The sequence below is a fragment of the Loxodonta africana genome, chromosome 16 (genome assembly GCF_030014295.1).
Source record: "Loxodonta africana isolate mLoxAfr1 chromosome 16, mLoxAfr1.hap2, whole genome shotgun sequence".
In the NCBI taxonomy this organism is placed as follows: domain Eukaryota; kingdom Metazoa; phylum Chordata; class Mammalia; order Proboscidea; family Elephantidae; genus Loxodonta; species Loxodonta africana.
In genome coordinates this window covers 43,972,790-43,990,584 of record NC_087357.1, presented here as the reverse complement: position 1 = coordinate 43,990,584, position 17,795 = coordinate 43,972,790, and the positions used below count along the sequence as shown (strand labels likewise).

General features: G+C 39.3%; 1 protein-coding gene across 5 annotated transcripts in view; it reads right to left on the bottom strand.

The window, feature by feature from the left end:
- Positions 1–6,316: 6,316 nt before the first annotated feature.
- The window catches only part of HTR7 (5-hydroxytryptamine receptor 7), a 99,591-nt gene continuing 88,112 nt past the window's right edge, over positions 6,317–17,795 (bottom strand). The window contains exons 3-8 of one of the 5 annotated variants that reach the window (XM_064269588.1): positions 12,355–14,759; positions 12,099–12,163; positions 11,508–11,593; positions 11,057–11,191; positions 8,178–8,249; positions 6,317–7,504 (exon numbers count right to left, since the gene is read on the bottom strand). The gene's annotated coding sequence lies outside the window, so the exon portion shown is untranslated. Of the gene's footprint in view, positions 7,505–8,177; positions 8,250–11,056; positions 11,192–11,507; positions 14,760–17,795 lie in introns of all 5 variants that reach the window. The other 4 variants (XM_064269586.1, XM_064269587.1, XM_064269585.1 and 1 more) reach the window with 4 other exon arrangements.

Here is a 17,795-nt window from a genome sequence, read left to right as displayed (position 1 = left end):
GAAATAAAATGACTTCTGTCGATCTACTCTCTAGGCATCTCTAAAGATAGAGATTCTGCCTACCACCAACCTCGGATCCCAGCTATGAGTGACCTCTGCCAAGGATGAGCCATTGGTCAAGATTTCTTCTCCTCAAGACTCTTCATTAAAGGCAGATGCCTGAAGGTTGGCTGAAGATTTGGGCTTTCATGATTGGATTAACTTCACCCTACTCTCCTGATTCTCCAGGTCTAAATGAATGTCTTGGGGTCTACTGTGAGCTGTGCCATGATTACCTTGCAATAAACTAAATGAGCTTATGTGTGACAAACCTGAGCGTTTCTCTACTTATTTAAAAAAAAAAATTAAACCCCAACAAGACTTAAAGTATTGGTTTTATATGCCTAACAGATACTTGAAAGTTGATATATTTTACTTTTACTTAATTGTATTTTTATTTCTTCTTTACAATCTCTGTCTTCAAATTCTAATAATTACAATGGTTGAGGGTCTGTTTTTTCTGCTGGCTCTCACTTATTCCCTTATGATTAGTTGTTGTTGTTGTTTTTTCAGTGTGCAGCTCATTGTCCTTGAAAAACATTAATGAGAATCTTTGAAGGCTGGAATTAATATGCCTTCCTCCGAAGAGAATTTGCATTAGATTCTGCCAGATGCCTGCAGGCACTACCAACTCTGAATTGCCTTAAACCAAATTAAGAAGCTTGAGGTTCCCAGGACCACCTAGACAGTGAGAATCAAGGCTGCAAATCTGCACTAGAACAGGTCATGGGCCCCAACTTCCCAGGAAAGTCCCCCTTTTCTCCTCCCTGCAGCTCAAGGCAACCTTAGCTGAAGATATCTAGAGATGCTAATGGAGTGGGTATGGGGGAAGTGCAGGGTGAGGGCATTTAGCTCTGCTTCATCCTTTTTTTTTCATCCTTATCCTCAGTATATCTCAGCCCTTTGAGGTCTGAGTTTAATATGGGGAGAATCTCTTATTAGACTCCTCTTCTTTTTTTGGGTGGGGGGATCCCTTAATTTCTGCACCTTAAATCTGCCAGGCCTGAACCCTGGATGCACCCTATGAGTAGTTCCCCCACGACAAAGATAGCTTTCATCTCTGCTTACTTTTCTGAGTCTGCTTACCTCTCTTGCTTCCCAACTGTCTTGTCAGATGCTTTTAAGATCTTTTTTTTTTTTAATTTTAATTTTAGCCTGCTAGTTTATTTCTTGACACTAGAAGAATTGGTCTGAATAACATAGCCCACAAATTACCCTTCTTTCATTTATTCTTATCAACTTGGTGTTTTTATAATAGGAAAAGGATTCCCAAAATTAAATTGCATTTCATAATGTTATATAAAACTTCTCCTGACCATAACAGGAAAAGTATAACTTTCCCAATTATCATGTCATTTCAGAATAAAGTCCCAAAGAGAGGGCAAGAGGTGACTGTTGCCTCTATATTCTGAAGAGAATGACAATGGATCTACTGATGTCTCACTTCAAGACTTCTTAGGAAGAGATCTTCCAATGCCCTCTACTCCTTCCTTTATCCAGTTTACCTAGACAAAAAACTGAAGTTATTAAGAAGGTCAGGGAGGTAGTCAGGTATAGACCTTAGGCGAGAGGGCTTTGGATTTTTTCCTCCCTACATGAAGAAAGGAAAGTGCTTCCCTTTTCCCAAACCAAGTGATAGAGGTTCCTAGAGACATTGTCATAGAAAGTGGGGATTCCTGCAAGAATTCCAACCATATGGATGATTCTGGGCTATAGAAGCTTAGGATGGACCCAAATAGAGAGTTGTCAGAGTACTTGAGAGAGTCTTGCATGAGTTCCCTGGAGTTTAGGGGTGAACCTGGACATAGAGACTAGAGCCTACCTCTAGCCTAGGTCAGCACTTCTCAAATTTAATGTGCGTACAAATCACCTGGAGATCTTGGCAAAATGTAGATTCTGATAAGAGTCAGTCTGGGGTTGAGCCTGAGGTTCTGCATTTCTAACAAGTTTCCAGATGATGCCAAGGCTGCTGGTCCCTGGACAACACTTTGAGTAGCCAGGGCCTAGAAAATTCCAGAGGTAGAAGGCTAACAGGAATAACCTTCCACAGCATGGTAAGGTGAAAGAGCAATAGTGTTCTCTGAGGGACCCACATTTCTAGCCTTGGGCATGACCAGGATGTGTGAGATTTCCTTGGAGGAAGTAGATGTCACAGAAGTAGCTGGACTTGAGTTGGATTGAAGGTGAGCCACCCAGAAGGGCTGCCTGCCAGAACCAGGGGAACACCAGTAATAAGAAGCTATTTGGATATGGGGTAGCCTCTGAGGACAGCAGCTGGAGAATATAGAACCCATATCAGAATGGATATGTGTGCAAAGAATCTAAAAACATGACCTGCAAAACAGCCAACATCAGATACCTGCCATGTTGAAGAACTACAAATAACACTAGTAAGGAAAAAGACTTTTGTCCTTTTTCCTCTAGTCTTCCTTAATTGTCCTCTTTTCCCAACCATGGAGGAAAATAGAAAGGGTAGAAAATGTGAAACAAGAGACCACACCCTGTTCCCCCTGCAGGTCCCTAAGATATAAACTTAGGCTTGACCTGAGCAGGGAGAGAGAATATTTAAACTGAATTTGAGGTTAAAGTTTTCAACTGAATTGGGTTGGACTTTTTAATACTTTAAAGTGAGTCTTGATCACTAAAAAGATACTTTCTTATCTTTAAAAGTGACTAGAAAGTTTTGGACTTTGCCCTGGTTGGTATCCAGGGGCCAGGAAGGGAGATTTGATGTATCAGAGTTAACCAGTAGTAGGAGAAAAAGTAAAGCCATTATTTGTATTCCCACAAGATTCATTCCATTCCATAAATCAGTTGTATTTCAGTGGCTCAATTTCTGGTCATTTCTCTGGCCAATTAGCTCATAAGTCAGAGATTGCCTGTATTTCTCCTTCCAAAGTAATTTCATGTTTAAAATAATCAAATCTTATTAAACCAATCAACATGACCCTAGGTTTTTAGTAAGGTGGCAATTTGCTTTTATTTTCTATTTTTTATTCACTTTTATCAAGTTATCTCTATATCTAGTCATATAAAATATATAGTTTTACCATATAGTCAGAAGTGTCTAGATGGTTTGATGCTTTAAACGGGAAGAAAAATTAGCAGTTGATTTCCATATGGGAAACCCTCTAGGAACAGATCAAAAATAACACTTTATTAAAGAAAATACTTGTGGCTAATTAGGAGTGGGTCAAGAATTAGGATAGTACAAAAGATTTAAAGGTATTTTCCCAAAATAAGCCACAAAAGTCAACATGTTGTAAAAAGTAGTTCCCTACATTACAAATATGTACATTTAACCAACTGAAAATGGGCAAAGATATGAACAGGCAATTCACAGAAGAGAAAATCCAAACAGCTAATAAACCAGTCAACCTCACTAGTAATCAGGGAAGTGCAAAGTTAAAATCACAAAATAATAGCATTTCACACACTTCAGACTGGCAAAAATTAAGAAGTTAAAAATACTAAGTGAAGGATTTTATCTTAAAAATAAATAAAGAAATGCTCAGGTTTGTCATGCATAAACTCGTTTAGTTTATTGCAAGGTAGTCATGGCAAGGCACGCAAGGAAGACTCCAAGACATTTGTCTAGCACTGGAGAATCAGAATTAACGATTACAATGTTAGTTTAAAGGTTAGAGTCCAAATCTTTAGACTTCAGACTTATACATATGTGGTTTAAGAACATTACAGAATCAGATGTGATATGAGAGCATACGGAAAGCATATATAAGGGTAAGTGTTTTCAAAAATGTGCAAATATGAGAATTCTTTCATACTACTAAAAACTACTAGTGGAGTTAAAATGGGGCAATCACTTAGGAGGAGCATTTGACAAAATCCAGTTAAGGATGTACATACCTCCCTACTACTCAGCAATTACATTTTGGACATATTCTAGAACTTTGGGCATCAGAATTTTTTACACATGTACCCTATAAAATAATTTTGAAAAACTTATATACCCTTTCGTAAGCTTTCAAATAAACATGTAAATATTATATGCATAACATTTAAATATTTACAAAATACATAATTTTGGGATTGTTACAAATACTGACATTTTAAAAATAAAACTGCGATGTCATTATCTTAAATGCATTTAAAAGTGGTATTGGATAGCCATTATGGTCTATTTTTAAAAAATACACAAACAGCTGTTAACAGTTGGAAATTTTACATTGTTTACCATTACTCAATTACTTTTTTAAAATTACTATTACTCATTCCTATTAAATCTAATTACCATTAAATTAATTACTATTGATCCCAAAATAAATGTATTGCAAATTTTGATAATTATTAAGTATAAAAAAGTATAATTTTATTTGCATCTCTTAATGAAATGACTAGAACAGGTTTTTTTTCCTTAGTTCATGTATTCAGAGATGAATATTGCTTATTACTAAAAGGAAACAGGGTTCCTTTTAAATTAACAACAAATAGAAGGAATGGAACCACTAGTAGTGTGAAGCTCACCCAAGGTGTATCGATGATTACGTGCATTTTTAAGAGTAAAACCTACAACATACACTTGTTATATAAATCTAATAAATACATGATAGAAATGAACAAATGAGTCAAAAATTGGTTGATGAGTGACAACGAGCAGAAGACTTGAGTCTAAATAAAAAATGTATATGGATTTATAATATCCAATCATCTTCTGGCAAAGGTAATGAAAACATTTCTTCCATAAGTCTGAATAAATGTTCAAGACTATATAAGGCATTAACTTATTTCCAACATACATTTCTTTCACTCAAAAATTTAATGCTGATCTACAGGAAGTAAACATGGTAGTTTTCACCTCCCCTTACCCCTTAAATCATGCAAATAATGCAGGTGAGCCAAGACTAAGCCCCAGTTAATAGTCTCCAAGCTCTTGCTTTCTTCTGAGAGTCAGAAATACAGGTGTGCTTCTCAACAGACTAGTGCTTCCCAGTTTTTTCCTCCTGAGTGTTCTAAGTCTACCATAGATGGATAAAGCACAAGGCATTGCCATGAGCTCCTTGCCCCAGTGAAATCCAACCCCATTGCCCTCTACATTTCTTAACAGTTCTCTCATTTTGCTCTCATAGGGCTCCCCATCAGCAGAGATGTGTCCTTTGACAACCAAAAGGAATAGGAGGGAGCAATAAAAGAAAAATGTCCTGCCACCCCACTCTACAATGTATCTGAATTCAGCTCATCCCAATATGGGCCAAAATTCTGACTCCACCATGGTTGTGAAATTCAGCAAAGAAAAAAGAATATTTTTTTGTTTAATAGATCCCTATTTTATGGTATATAAGACATGTTTACACATGTCTATAAAATATTATAGAGGAATTAAAATGGATGAGCTTGATCTATTATCTCCCCATATAAGGAGATCTCAGAAACCTAAACCGAAAATCAAACTCATTGCCATCAGAGTCAATTCCGACTCATAGCAACCTTATAGGACAGAGCAGAACTGCCCCATAGGGTTTCCAAGGAGCAGCCGGTGGATGCGATCTGCTGACTTTCTGGTTAGCAGCTGAGCTGTTAACCACTGCACTACCAAGGCTCCCCCAGAAAACTAGCATTGAGAAAAAAGCAGGTGATAGAAGGATGCCCATAGTGTGACACCAGTTATGTAAATGTTTGAAAAGCACAGAATATCATGTAGGAAAAGCACACCTTGTTGATAAAAGGGATGTATAGTAACGTCAGGGAAGTGCCTGTGCCTGGGAAAGACAGATGAGAACGAGATCGCGGACGAGGAATTAGAGCAATGACAGCAGACATCAATGGGGCATCAGGGCAGCAGTTTCTGTTCTAAATTCTTTACATTTTAACTCATTTAATCTTTACAACATTTTGCAGATTAAGTAATTGAAGCACAGAGCACAGAGGTTAGGGATCTTGCCCAAGGTTACACAGCTCTGATAAAGAGTACAAAAGGGGTTCTCCGCTGTGTATTTAAAATTGTCTTTTGTTAAAAAAAAGATCTGAATCAAATGACAAAATGATAACATAATACAGTAGATGAATGGGTATTTATTATACTTTATCCTTTCCTACTTGTTTGAAATATCAAATTTAAAAGCTGTGCTTTATTCTTTTAGACAAACTTGTCTATCATGATCATCCTAAAATTCTGGTTGAGATTTCTTTTAAAGAAAACACACGTCTTTTCCTCACTTGCCTTCACCAATGGTAGATAAATTTATTAGTATCCTTTTTCATGCTTGCTATTTATGAGGAGATGGAAACGAAGCTGCTTTACTTCAGTCTACATTAGACGGTATGTAAACCTGCATGCCCCTCTAGAATTCATGTTATAGTATTTAAGGGTTTTTTTTTTTTCATTCAAAAATCTGTGCTTTGCATGATCCAAACATGAATGAATGAGAATTGGGCCAAATTTCCCTTAATTGATTTAATTAAGTAAATCTTTTAAATTTTTTGCAGATAAGTTAAAAGCTAATATTTAAAAGGTTGCTGCAATTAAATTTCTAAGAACCAAGAGAATAAGCAGTATGGAGAGTAATCTTTGATTCACGTGCCCAAAAATAGTTTCAGACATTACTTTTGTCTGCACTTCCGAAATATAATCTAACATTTCACACAAAGCCACTGATGAGGGAGTTGGTGGGATAATGGGGATGAGTCTAAACATTCTTCACCGGAATTGCTCTCTTGGGCTGGGAGAGCAAAAGCTGTCTCACAGAAGCAGATCTCCACAAAGCCTAGGACGCGGAGGCAGTTGGCCAAGTCTCCCAGACAAAAATCTCAGCTGTCGCCTAATTACCCACATTTATTTTTGCTTTAAAAAGCTGGGGAATTCCCTTAGTTCTCTGCTCCAGTGTTGGCAGGAGAGAGACCTGGCCCAAGTCACACAGGTTGATTTGGATAACAGCATGTCTTCAGCTGCAGGGGCCCCTGGGAGGTCTGTAAGTAATTAAACAACTAGGGCTTAGGGAATAATCCTAGTCAATGCAGGGAGCTCACGAGCTATGATTTGAGCTGCTATCTCCACCACGAATTTGTCACACTGTCTGAAATTTCCACCAACACTCCTTCTGGTTCATACACCGATCCAAGACATTACTTGTCTCAATGTAACTATATGCCTTGTAAGGACACTACCCCCAAATAGGTTAATGCATTTCAGTAATTACCTGACAGTTAAGAGACAGCAAGAGACTGGAGAATAGGATACAAGACAGACAAGTTTTAATGAGGAAAATACAGAAAGGTACACATGGTATGGCAGTAGCAGGGAGGGCAGGCTCCAGTAGAAATGTGTAGAAGAAAGCATCAGGAAACTTGATAGTTGCCGTCAGGTTGATCCCAGTCCATAGGGTTTTCAAGGCTGTGACCTTTCGGAAGCAGATCACCAGTCCTGTCTTCTGAGGAGACTCTGGGTGGGTTCTAACCACCAACCTTTCCGCTAACAGTCGAGTGCTTAATCATTTGCACCATCCTAGTCCTAGAAATGGAGAAACCCAGAAGAGGCTGAGAAATCAGGAATTACAACACCCTTGTTCCCTTCACAGATGGCTGGGATTCAACCTTCAACAATTACTTTGGACTACTTGGTGGAAGAAAGGAGGTATTTGGAGACCCTAGTGGAAGTCCCCTCAAAGTCCAGATGCAGATTTCTAGGCCCACAAAACCAGTCAGTAACCACTGAGATGCAGTTTGTGGAATGGAAAGCAGGGTACAGTGAAAAGTATACATTCACACTTATAAGCTAATGACCTTGGGCTCCTTAAGCCTCATTCCCTCATCCATAAAATGAAACAAGAACCTTGTAAGGCTGTTGTGAGGATTTTCAGAACGACTGATGAGTAGCAAATAGTAACTGTGAGCTGCTATTAACCACTGTCATAAAACACACACACAACGGTGAAAGTGTGACTGATGGTCATTGCCAATACTCAAGACATATGTTACCAAGTTCTAATCTTGGTTTTGTTGACAACCATCTGACCAGCTGCTTGGCCATGGGGACAGAAATGTGATGCAATCTTTCCCAACTGACCCCATCCCAGCGCCTATGTTAATTAATATGAGGAATCATGCATTAACGTAAGAACTAGCCAGCTCTGCACTTAATCCTAAACGTCTTTATGTCTTTAATGATCATATTTGCAACCTACCTTAAGTGATCTGTGGATTATTTTCCTCCATCATCTTACTGGATTTCTGGGACCAACAGTAAGCACTGAGTACTAAAGAGTTAAGTAAGAAAAAGTTTGTGAGCATGTTGTATATTTCTCTGACAAGGCTCTAGAACCATGTACAAATAATTTGGATATTATTTCATATTGGTCATACTTTTCTACATCAACTGCATACATAGATAAAAATTCAATTTGCCAGCATGTTTGGGAATGGTGATTTTCAAAATTCAAAAACCAGATCAGCTATACCAGAATCACCTGGTAGACCACTTAAAAGCCCTCTTCACCTTCCACTCCACCTCAGGACATAATTAATCAAAATCTCGGGAAATGAGGTCCAGGAATCTTGATATTTAAAAGCTCCTCTTATTCAGAGTGATGTTTGGAAAACTCTGGGTTTAGGATATAAAGTGTTGTGGTTACTTGGTAGTAACCTTTTTAATATCACAACCCTTTGCCTTCAAACTCTGCTGTTGACCCTCTGTCAAAATTCAGTCTCTTACTTAAGAACAGTTTAGTTAATATGACATAGCTATTCTAAAAATTAAACATTTAGCTATTCTAAAAAATAAACGTATTTCAATGCCTTCAGGTCAGCATTCGGGATTCATTTTAGTTGTAGATCATTAAAGAGCAAAGATACAAGGGAAAAAAGTTCCAGTTGTTTAAAGGTTATAATTCATGAATGTTTCAGAGCACGTGCTCAAGCAGGTAGCTTCTCTGCACCGTAACTGCTCCAGGTGTACTCATCAGATGCAAACTGTCCCTTACGGGTCCCCATCCTCCATATTATCATACCCTACCTCATCACAAAAGCTTGTAGAGAGCCTTGCAAAGTGTCCGGCACATGTAATGATCATACTATAGTTATTTCTCAGCCTGGTAACAACTATCATTTCCCTGATTGTGTCACTGTCCACTTTCCGTGAACAATGATCAGTTTTTATAGTTCTTTTCTTTTTCTCCTTGCTATGTTTGTTCTGATCAGATTTTCTGAAATGTTTAAGTTCAGAACTATTGAACCTAATAAAAAACCTGGACTTGTATTTCATACGTGTTTTTTCCATTTCACCTATAATTCATGTTTACTGTGTTCTTCATATACATAGTTATGTGACAGATTTAAAAATGCTTTCTTCCTCAAAGATAATTTGCAAAGTGCTGCTTTATACTACATTCTCTTAGGCAAATTGGAACAAAACATGCTGTAGTTTTTGTTTTTTGTGTTTTCTTTTGGTCTCCAAAACAGTAGGGGGTTATATTAGATCTTCCATGCGATTCTCTGGCTCTGTGATTCTCTGTGGATACAGTTGTATCTTGTTTTCCTACAGGTGGCTTATTCACTTTGTGAATTATCCCTGACAAACTTTTATATGTACAGTTGATTTTCTGCTGCCTCTTAGCATTGCTCTCAACCACTTCTCCCACTGTGAGGCTGTGTGGGTTTAAAGAATAAAGAGCATTTTAATAATAGCTCAATCAAAATGTAATTAAGAACGTTAATTTGGCACCAAAAAATATTGCATAATACACATCAAAGATAAATTCCAGCTATTTCTTACCGTCTGCTATTTTGGATTACCAATTCTTCCTTCCACCAGCACAGGTACTGGGATTGAAATATTTATATCAATATATTGATATAGGCATTTTTTTTCTGAACTTCCTTATGCTGGCCTTATCATAGTACACATTGCATTTTATTATAATCACTTATGTAACATTCAGCTGCTCTGCTAGACTTTAAGCTCCACAAGAATGGAAATCATTTCTGTTTTACTCACCACTGGGTTCTAGTGCTTGGGGCAGTGTCTAATACATCAGTAAATATGCATTTAATGAATGAGTGAATCAATGAATTGCTGAAAGGAGGAATCATAGATTGGGGGGTTGGAGTTTCATTTCTTCATAGACTCTTGACTATTTCTTATCCATTACACTCCGAGCATAAATTTTATAGTTTTGAATAATAGAATCTTAAAGATGCCACGTGTCACTGTCCAGTGAGCCATTACAAGATGTACGAATTCCTTCAACTTAGTTGTTTTTTTTTTTTTTAATGCCAAAGGTCCAGTGTAACTATTATCTGTGAATCTCCTTCTGATAGTTGTCAACCTCTCACTCCCTAGATCAGATTAGCCATAGTAAGCTTTGCTTTCACATTTTTTATTGATCAACACATCACTGTTCCTTGGGCTGCATAGGCAGGATTCTATTGGGCTTTTGTTTTTTCTATTTTATTTAGCCCAGCAGGAGCTTAAAAAGCAACGCATTTTAAGTTAAGAAACTACTCTCCTTCTCTAGGGAAATTATAGATGAAGCTAGGTTAAAGGGAGACCTAATTAAATAAACTTCTGTCTCTGGTAACTAGATCCCCTGAATAGGTTCTCAAAGTCTCCGTGTTTCACAAGGAATATCTACCAAAGTATCCCTTTTTTTTTTTTTTAATTTATTTATACTCCTTGGAGTAAGTGAGTAGTGACATCACAATATGCACTATTCTGAGTGCTTTCAAAAATGCGCTGTCCCTCTGAAAGTTTCCAAATGGTTTCTTTGTGTGCTATTAGGTACCATCTGGCTAGCTGTAGATAAACAAGTTTCAACATATGGGCCATAACACATACACAGCTCTGCTCCACTAGTGCAGAAAATTAAGAAAAGGTCCCTCTTTTGATATGAGTAGCTTATACAAAAGAAGCAACACTAGGTACTGGCCTGAGCTGCACACAGAAGAGCTTAATTCCAGTTCATTCTCCCCACTCGCTGGGCATGCCACTTGATCACACCAGGCTCCTGGATTTCCTCACCTGGAAGTTTAAAGGGACTCAAGGCTGGTTTAGTGGTAGAGTTCTCACCTTCCATGCAGGAGATCCAGGTTTGATTCCCAGCCAATGCGCCTCACAAGTAGCCACGACCCCATCTGTCAGTGGAGGCTTGCATGGTGCTGTGATGCTGAACAGGTTTCAGCGGAGTTTCCAGACTAAAACAAACTAGGAAGAAAGGTCTGCTGAATTACTTCTGAAAATCAGCCAATGAAAACTCTATGGCTCACAACGGTCTGATTTGCAACCAATCGTGGGGATGGCATAGGACCCGCAGCATTTTGTTCCCTTGTGCAAGGGGGTTGCCATCAGTCAGGGGTGACTGAAGGGCAGCTAACAATAAGAAGTCAACTCTATCTTTCTTCTCTTCCTCCCTCCGTCCTTCCTTCCTTCCTCCCTTCTTCCCTCCTGCCTTCCCTTCTTTCTTCCTTAGCTTTCTCCCTTTTTCCTTCCCTTCCCTCCTTAAAGAATATTTATCACATGCCTACTATATATGCTCTAAGCATGGCGCTAGGTGCGGAACATATATCGATGAGCAGCACAGGCATGGTCCCTGCCCTTGAAGAATTTCTGAAAAGTGACAAAGACATACATTAAATAAATAATTGGGAGCTTGAAAAGCATTCCAGATTGGGGGAGGGGGAGGGGACATGTATGAAGGCCCTGAAATGGGAAGAGGCATGAACAATTTTAAAAAATGCAAGATTTGTAAACATTTATATCTATTAAATTGAAGACTCAGTTGACAATCTGAAAATGCTAACAGGAAACCCCTACCATCCCCAGATGGCAATTCAGAAATTATTACGTTAGCATCAACTATTTGAAAAATTGCCTCCATTTCCTATTCATATTGTTGGTTTCATTCCTGCAATCAGTGCCTCTAATAAAACTGAATGAAAATACGATCATTAAATACATATGTATAAATGTCTCAAGCACATCACACCACAGTAAATGCTTTGAGAATTATTAAACTGTTTCCAGGAAACCTAGCAACTCTATGAGTGTTTCCTGTTTAATATTTACAGAATAAAACTACACACTAAGTGAGACTGATTCAGTTATCTCTTACAAGGACTCGACTTCCCAAGCATCATTTCCCAATTCTCCGTCTTGCCAGAAGATGACAGCTGACACCTTAAAGTGAGAAGAGAGATTAGTCATAGTAGTCATTCTTGCCTAAACAGTTATAAAATATATGTAAAATGTTTTTACTTCAACTGTTTTACCAACCCTTAGTTAAAATAAAAGCTGTACCTTTGGCATAAATGACACATTATGTCATATATGGAATCATATTGCTTAATGGTTGATATTTTCCCCATTACCTCTCCATTTTTACCCTTCCTTTTTCACTTGGCTGCCATACATTTAGAGCAGGGGGTACAGCTGATGCCTGGCCTCTGTGGTCAGAATAAAGCAGAGAGTTTAATAAGCAGGCATTCAAGTCAGGCAGGATAAAGCGCCAGTTTGGATAACTAAGGCCTTATAAGAAATTAAACACACTTGAGAAGCTGAATCAATCCAGTTAACCATAATGCCTTGTCCTATGCTACAGGAAAGAACATGTCCCTACCTGTAAACTGCGACAGCACTTACTACGCTATTAACCACAACAATCTAAGACATGCCTGCCTTCTACTTGAGGGCAAATTCCTTAAAAGTCTGGACTGTGCCTTACTCATCTTTGTCCCTTCAACGCCTACAGTGCTGAATGAAGCAGAAGCCCAATTAATGCTCATTAATCAAACTGACGGATGAATGGGTCATTTCTTAAAAAAAAAAAAAAAATTACAACTTGGATGAATTCTCCCAGTGAAATGCAATTAATTACAGAACTGTCTCAGCTACCTGTTAGGATTTTAGAAAATATGTAAAGCTCACCCTTTTGTCATTTCTACATAGAGCAACTATGACATCCGACCTTTAATTCTTTAATGAAAAATCATTACTTGACTAGCTTTATTACGGCTACTAATAAACTTTATTTAGTGTAATATAATAAAACATTTGCAAGTTTAACAACATTTATTTGACCTTATTTAACCATTTTTTTAACCATTTTTTAAACTATTTTTTTAACCATTTAATTTAAGAATATAAGTACATACAGTCACTTTAAGTAAATCTGAGGCTCAGGAATTTGCGCAAGCTTTGTCTGAAAGTACAGCACCCGCCTCCCATTTCAGGAAAGGCAGACCCTTTCCGGGAGCGGGCAAGAAGCAATGTCAATGAAAGCTGGAATAAGTTCATAATCCACGGTGCAATTCCACATTATCCCGTGGGAACCTGCTTCGTTTACTGTAGAAAAAATAATAAATATTCTCTTTCAGTTCTCTTTTATCAAATGAAGGCTTGCATTGAATTTCTTCCCCTCAAAAGTCCTCTTCTTTTCTGATTACTATCTTTCTGTTTCCTTAGCGTCTAGTTTCCACACATTATGTCATACCATCTTTTACTGTGAAAGTACTATCAGCAAAGAGACCTTTTCTGTTTACCTGCCTGTAATGTCTACCACCTTTGGGGGAGAAAAAAGGACAATTAATCAGGCACACATTTGATTTAGGATACAGAGAAACACAACAGTAAATTCTCCAGAACAGACAGAACGGTGTTCTGTAGCACTGTCCACAGTGGCCCAGGAGACCTCTGACCCACGTAATTCTGTTTAATACAATGCTGCTCAACGAGAATTAACCTGTTAATGTTCGACCTCCAGAAACATCACAACCATTCACGGAAACCCCAAGGTTCCCCAGCTTCCTTCCAAATAACAAACAGTTAGGGACCAGCCAGTGGCCCCATCGTACCTTTATATGTAATAATATTCGAAAGTTCTGTAGCAGTAATTGTAGCAATATACAGTGCATTAAATGTGGTTAGGTAGGCACTCACTCCTCATCTAGGTAAAAAAAAAACCTCACAGGAGGAATCCCCTTCATTTCTCAGGACCCCTCAGAAGAAAAGTGAGCATAAGAAAGACCTCTATTCAGGGTTCATGATTCTTTCTATCCTGAGTTCTTTTCCTGAGTTACAACATAACAATAAGTGAGTTAACAAGAAAGGACACTGGTGGGGGAAGTCATAGGGACCCTGCAGAAAAGCTGAACTATTTGATAGAAGCTTTTTTAGGGATGCTGATTTGGGATATCATTTGTAATAGTTATGGCTGGGTTCAGTTTTATAATCGGACATGCAACACATTCAACACTATGCTGGCTGGAGTTTGCTTGGGAAAACACCCTTAAGCCACACAGCAGCAAAAAGCATTTGGCCTCATGAACGATACCTGAATATTAGCCACAATGCTTAGAAGCGTGGAAGTGTGCATTGGAACCTCCTTCCACTGGCACAGATTTAGACAAATGCAAAGCTCCAGAAACTGTTTCCTTTCTGGAACCCAGTTCTGTTAGTGCTTATTTGCTGAGATGATCGAGCAGCTTTAAACTGAGCACTATATTCATTTGCACAGAATAGCACTGATTTCACAGAACGAAAAAAAAGGAGAGGTCGCCACTCTCCCTCATAATATACTTTGTACAACAGATCACCCTTCTTGTCACGTTTTAGCCATCTCGAGAAGTGACAGAAGCTGCGTTCCACTCTGCAATCTCAGCAAATGATGATGTTGTTGTTTCCACCTCGGTCTCGCATAGTCTGTTTTGTCTTCATAATTCTGCTTTTGATCAATCATAAATCGTGACTTGTCTTTCTACTGTAGTTGGAGTTTTAGCTATAAAGAGAGAGACAGAGAAAGAGAAGAAAATGATTTAGCGGAACCGTAAATGTGAGTTTTCATTTTGGGGTGGGTGGATTTCATTTTTACAGCATTCAGTAATTTGAATCATTTATTTGTAGCTTCTAAGGAGTTATAAGTATCTGTATGGGGAAAGAAAAAGTGCTGTGGCCCTTTTAATACATTTCTCAGATTCCACAAGTTGTCAAGGCCTTAATACCTTTACAAATCAGCCCGAAATAAGCCACTTGAAAACTCACTTTCATAATACAACTGAAACCAAAAATGGCTTTACTCTCAAAAATAGCCTTCAAAATACTACCACATTTGGCCTACTTGACAAGAATAATGGTGACTAATAATGAGAAGTGTTCTCTCCTTCAAACCTTGGAGATAGCATTATAGTAAGATACACGCGCAGAAACCAGGAAACCTCACCAACCTCATGTCATCCCTCCCAGTTTCAGAGAAGCAGCAGGAGCCATGGAGAAGTCTTGCCCAATGGCTGGGAAAAAGTCTCTTTCTACTGGTGTAGAGCCACACTCCCCTAACTCCATATCTGCACAGGCTTCGATTTACCAAACTAAATCCCTGGGCTTAAGAGCTACATCCCAGGGCCTGGGCTGTGCTCCCAGTCTCTACCTCCCCACTTCATTTAAAGCGACACTCTCCCTTGGCTACCAAGGGTTCCCTGCCACTCCTCCTTATCTGACTCCTCCCTCTCGACCTCGTTGGGTGACTCAAGGGATCAGTTTTCCTGGTGACCAGCTCAGTTTCTCCTTAAGACACAGTATCTCGATTTGTCAGTCAGCCTCATACAATAGCACTAGAGGAAAAGTGCCACATTTCAGCCCAGACCCACCACTCCAGAATTCTCTCTTATGGGGACTGGAAACAGTCTATGCCCTCAGTGGTTCTCTACAGACACTTATTATCCCAGCCTGGAACCTGTGACTCCTCAGCTTGACAATGAGACTGCACTTCCCCTGAAGCTCAGGAGGGCTCTGCTCAAGTTGGTTCATAAACTGTACTGTATTCCTCCAGGTCTCAAGCAGGAGCATCTGAAGTCTCCCTCTTCCTCACCACCCACCTCTTGGTCAACTCCCAATGTCTGATATCCTTGGCGTCTTTCCTGCTCTCAACACGAAACTCCTAGTCCTGGTCCTCCTGACATGTTGTTGTTGGGTGCCATCGAATCAGCTTCAACCACAGAGTAGAACTGCCCCATAAGGTTTTCTTGACTAAACTCTTTACAGGAGCAGATATCCAGGTCTTTCTCTTGTGGAGAGGCTGGGTGGGTTCTTACCACTAACCTTTCGGTTAACAGCCAAGCATATAACTGTTGCGCCATCAGGGCTCCTTCCCTCCTGACATGAGACTTCACAGACACACTGGTCTCCTAACCCATCCCCCTTCCTCCACTGAAAACCCCTCCAATACATCATTCATACTGCAGCCTGGTCTGGTCACACTCCTGCTCAAAAACCTTCATTACCCACCCTTGCCATGCCCACTTGGCCCTCCATGCTGACCAAGTCTCCCCAGCCTCCCAGTACCATTGAAGACATGCCCCAGGCTCCTTGTCCACCTCCATCCACATCTATGTACCTCTGTCCAGATCAACTGACCCTCTACTTTGACCAGCCTCTGCCCCTCCCCTACCCCTGTTATACCCTCTTGTAAAAATCCTATTCTTTCTTCAAGATGCATCTCAAATACCACCTCCTTCATGATTTCTACCTTGGACAACTGCTTCCTAAGAATTTCCCACAAGGCTTATTTATCTTATATAACCTTCTGCACTGCTTAGTTTTATTTTGTACTATTTATATGTATTGCCTACTAAGAAAAAAAAAATTAGAAAGAGCAAAACAGGGCAATCACCTGCTTTTCCTACTTGAAAGATGTTGCAAAGTACAAATGTCTGCAACTGCAACACATGAAGCAAGTAAGCTATTAGCATTACTATTTGATGATTTAATAAAAGTAAAGTGCTACTTAATGCTAAGGAACTGTGGTGGGGGGTGTCTGTGATATAGCAAACATTTTGTTTCTGTCTTTAAAGCAGCATCCCATCACAGATACTTGGGGTTTCTGGGACCTTAATGTTTCTCTCCAATTTCCATTGGAACTCATTTTATTTTGTTTTAATTACTCGTTCCCATCAAGAAAGGGTAGAATCATCTTGAACTCCAAAGCTTCCCCAAAAACCCTGGAGCAGCATATTGACAGAATTCAGGGTAGAAGCCCAAGCTTACTTCCTATGGACTTACCCCTAAGCGCCATTGCAATCAACAGGGATTACAAAGACTCTTTGAAGAGAAACAGTGCATCACCAGGGAGGGCAAGGGGGAAGGAAAGGAAGAGCTGCTTCAAAATTGTTTCATGAAATTCGTCTATATTTTTTTTTCTTTTTGTAATTGTGCTTTAGATGAAAGTTTACAGCGCAAATTAGTTTCTCGTTCAAAAATTTATATGCAAATGTTTTGTGACATTGGTTGCAATCCCTGAAATGCGTCAGCACTCTCCCCCTTTAAATCCTGGGTTCCCTGTGTCCATTTGCCCAGTATTCCTGTCCCTTCCTGCCTTCTCGTCTCTGTTTTTGGGCAGGTGTTGCCCATTTGGTCTCGTGTACTTGATTGCACTACGAAGCACATTTCTCACCTGTGTTATTGTTTCATAGACATATCTAATCTTTAGCTGAAAGGTGGACTTCGAGAGAGGCTTCAGTTCTGAGTTAGCAGGGTGCCCAGGGGCCATAGTCTTGTGGGTTCCTCAAGTCTCTGTCAGACCAGTTAAGTCTGGTATTTTTTTGTGAATTTGAATTTTGTTCTACATTTTCCTCCCGTTTTGTCTGGAACTCTCTATTGTACCCCTGCCAGAATGATCGGTGGTGGTGGTGGTTGTTGTTAAGGTGCCATTGAGTCTGTTCCGATCACAGGGACCCTATGCACAACAGAACAAATCGCTGCCCAGTCCTGTACCATCTCCACAATTGTTGCAGCCATTGTGTCAGTGGTGGTAAGCAGGCAC